Source organism: Protobothrops mucrosquamatus, unplaced genomic scaffold, assembly GCF_001527695.2.
Source record: "Protobothrops mucrosquamatus isolate PMUCROS unplaced genomic scaffold, P.Mucros_1.0 scaffold1074, whole genome shotgun sequence".
Taxonomy (NCBI): domain Eukaryota; kingdom Metazoa; phylum Chordata; class Lepidosauria; order Squamata; family Viperidae; genus Protobothrops; species Protobothrops mucrosquamatus.
Window position 1 is genome coordinate 230,517 of NW_015387302.1, and position 4,433 is coordinate 234,949.

Consider the following 4,433-nt stretch of genomic DNA (forward strand, 5'->3'; position numbering starts at 1 on the left):
TATTGTCTAATAAGTGTACGACGTTCTGAAGTGCCAAAATGGAAAGGTGTGTTTGCCACTCAGCCTCCCCTCCATGGCTCTGCTTTCCAAAGCAGCTGTACTTCATGTGAATACTAAATTAGGCTACAAGAGCACTGCTGCTGGCTCAGGATCAGAGAGTGTGACAAGGGTGTAATCTAAGTAAAAACATTGGATCTGTCTGTTTATAGGTCTAATAAATTATGTTAGAATGGTGCTGTTATAAATCCAGCCTGTCCGGTAAACCCAACAACTAATACATCAGTCGCTTGTCTAGCTATCTGACTATCCAGTCCAATTGTTCAACATGCAGATAACAAGGTGCCTTACAAATCTCTTAGTTAAATGTCATTTGTTTCTGTGCCATAACATGCTATGGATCATTGCTCATACACAGTAACCCAATTATATTAACCTGCACAGCAATACGGTGTAATGACATGACATTAAAGCAAGCACCTCAGAGGTTTTCAAGAATTTGGTCTTTGCTCATTCAGTAGGGACTTTGTTCCCTTAGCCCCTTGGTTTTCCTTCCAGTTTCTTAGCAAAACAAATTATTTTGTGAAATTGGATAAAAGAACATCTGAAAAATGAAGGGCAATTGGTGCCACAGCATCAGATTTGGTATTATTGGTGCTGAAATCTTTTTACTATGACTGTTTTCTTGACTCAGGGAGCAGTTCACAATTTTTAAATTATACATAAAAATAACCTGTAAAACATGTAAAAAGAGCACATAAATATAAGGGCAGGACTTTAGGTGCATGATCATAGATAATTTGACTTTTTTGACCTGTTCTCTGTGGATACCCTTGGTTTGTTTTGCTCTGATCTGATCAGGTATTTCAGATTAGTAGGAAAAATAGGACATGGAATAGTTTTGCTTCAATTAAAGACATACAAAGATTTATGGAGGGAAAAAATAAGATTTTTTTTTTAAAGAAGTGGGATGATATCCAGAAATATTCCTCCCCTATTTTGAGTACAGAGTTCAAATAGTTCTGCCAATCATTTCAGGAACAATTTACAGACATCATTTAAACAGTGCTATTATTAATAAATTGATGAGGTATTTTTCCATCATATGGAAACAGCTCACATTTCTCACTACATGGTATCTTTTGCTCCTAAATACACATTTTTCCTTCAGTAGTGTGAATTAAAAAACAAATAGTAAAGATGGAAATGCTATTTTTTTCATTCTTATCTTGATTACAATTGGGTCTAGGCAATGCTTAAATCCTGAAACAGAGGTGGAAGCTTGCCATATTTTATTGCACAAAATATTCTCCAATAATTTAGTAGTGAATATGATATTAATATTAGTATTAATAGTTTTATTTAACTCATATCCTACCTTTCAAACAAAATAGCTCACAACAACAATCACAAAAAGTTAAAATATAGTTCCTTTTAATGTCAGAAATCTATTTGTATAAAAATGTCTTTGCCCATATCACCTCTCTGATCTAGTCACTTGCCACATCCTTGAAGATTTTCACCAACAAGAAGGGGCAGGATCTACTTCAAGATGGCAGAATTGAAGTTATAAAGACCCCTGTCCACCTCCTCAGGTGAGACCCTAACTCATCCCAGACAACCTTGCAAGATAAAATCCATGACTTCTACTGAACATGTCAGACTTAGCTGAGTGAATTTGAGTGACTTTCATAATAAATACTTTGCAGTATCTCACTAAATTTTCTTCTGACCTATCCTTTCCCAACAGGTCAAAAATAGGAATGTGAATAGCAATCTAGTAAAAACTGAGAACCATTGCTATTTTGCCATTTTATTAGTACACTGAAGGTTCAGATCTGAGCTCTTACTCACATTCACACTGAATCTTTCTCTTTAGGCATCTTTTGCCATTTCATTTTCCAGAGTATCCCTCCTCCAATACCCTGGATTAGTAAGCATGTCCAAGGCTGCAGCTGCCTCCAAAACATAGCAAGTGACACAATTCTTAGCTGAACTGCCACTGAAAGTTTGGGCAAAGTCTCCAAGCACCCTATAGAACCCAGAGGATCCTTCATATATTTGGGGCAGACCAATCTTTGAATAGATTAAATAATCTCTTCCCACTATAGAAGGAGGAAGCACCAGTTTGCTCCACAGCAACCAGAGTGGTACACTGAGATCCCAATGTGTGGGTAGTCTCATGAGGAATGACCTGGGACATAGTCATAGTCATATTCACTCCTAAACCATCTCCAAACACAGCTGCAAGAAATGTAAATTGAAATAAAAACCATAAACTGGGGGAATTCCAAAATTCCAAAACTAACCTGGAGACAAGATTCAGCAGCTTGAGGAGGGGAAAGATATAAAAGCAGCAGTTCCAGCTCGTGCCTTGAACTCAACTTCAGAAACAAAGCCTAATGTCCAATTATTCACAGAAGAGAATATCTAGTCACTAGCAGAGCTTTAACATCAAAACAGCCATTCCTCATATCCTGCCTTGGTTTCAAAGCTGATGAAACCAAGATGGTCACATTTTGGGTAGGAGAATAAATCCCTCTGCATCCATCCAAGTCTCCAGTTTTCTTACTTAAAATAACTTATTGTCATTCTCAGTCATGGTGTTGGAGATCTTTACAAGTGCCCTATATATGTCCCATGAAATGATGGCACAGGATGACATTTACCATCATTTTGAACAGTTAGGGAGGGGAGAACAGAGTGACAATTGCTAATAAGGGAACTAGGAAAAGTAGAAGCTTTTATTCCCCAGAGTATCTACTGGAACGACCCTAGGATTATTGCAAAGTCTGGGGGGGGGAATGGTATTCAGAAACTGGTGATCTTATCTGTAATGGACCTTTTTGATTACCCCAACTCTGTCTTTAGTGAGGTGTCTAAATATTTGAAGGAATAAGTGACGATTGGTTGCATATACTGTAGTAGGCATGTAATTTATACTCATTGAATTCTTTCTCCTGCACTGCTAAATGTCTCCAGCTGTCCCTACATTAAAATTATATATACTATACAGTAAAGCTAAGGTGTAAGTAGAAACTGTTAAAATAAACCTGGCCATTTTTCTCCACTGAATTTATTTTGGTTGGGGAGATAGAAAGTTTTATGGAGATCATTGGATGGAAATTACAGAAATATCAGATGAAATAGATGTTAGTAGAAATGAATCAGAGAAGTATATTATAGGTAGGTTGAAAGAACTAGCTGAAACCTTAGTTTCATCCCTTCCTGCTGAATAGGTGAGTTATGAAAGACAATGAAACAGACATCATCTGTTAAAAGAGCAATTTTAAAAATTAAGTAAAGATGGTTTGGCATGACATATGGAAAATTCATTATGAAAAGACTAGGATAGTAAAGGAAAGTTTGTTTGAAGCTCAAATACGTGGGGTCCAAAAATGAAGTAGTAGTATGCCCACTGAAACAGGCAATTTCCCCGTACTTAATAAACCTCAGTTCTCCTCTTTAGATTACAATATATTTTGAATCCTTTCCATTCACTCTGTTCAGTGGAACCCTAGGCATATGCCCAAAAGTCTGGTCCTTACAGTGCCACAGAAGATATCTACATATTCTATATATATTTTTGTTTGTTCATCATAGATCTATATATTTCCACCACTCCCTTTTGTCATTGAAAATCTGAAGAAGCCATTTTTATATATTTATGGATTCTGTGCCTTTTCTTTCTGATTGTACTTACCTAATTTATGTAAAGCTTATACTGTGATATCAGTAACATAGTGGCTTAGATCCAGCACAGGCGTTAGCTAAAGTTGTGCCTATAGGTCAAAGAGATGAAGTGAAAATGACCTCTTTATCCCCTACTACTAATGGAAAGCCTGTTTCAGAATAGAAAACCTTCAATGAATAGATGAGATCATTCCATTCCAGCCAATACATATTGATACTAATAGCATTCATTCATTCATTCATTCATTCACAAGTTCAGGGAGAAATGCTTGAAAAATTTAACAATTACCGTAAGTATCAGCCTTTTAATGTTGGCCAATACAAACATTTACTTTCTTCTAATAAACACACTGATGATTTCTGCTTTTCAATAACATAACAAAATGTAACTATTGAAAGAGATTTCTGCCTTTCTTTCTTTCCCTTTATAAACAATGTGTATGAACATGATGTCTAAGCCATTCCTGTATCTATACTGAATTGCTGAATTAATCCTGGCAATCAATTGGGTGACAGATTGCTATACAGTGCTTGGATACTCATGTATTGGCACCTGTTCAGCCTAGCTTCTTCAGATCTCTACCTTGAGTTCCCTATTCTATATCTAATGCATTTCTTCCACTTCAGCTGCAGTTTTGATGACGTATCAGTCTCCCTAGAAGAAATGAATAATAGATTATCTGGGTTATTGTAGGCTAAACCCACAATTAGCATTTATGCTAGGTTTGAATGAAGCTTGGCAA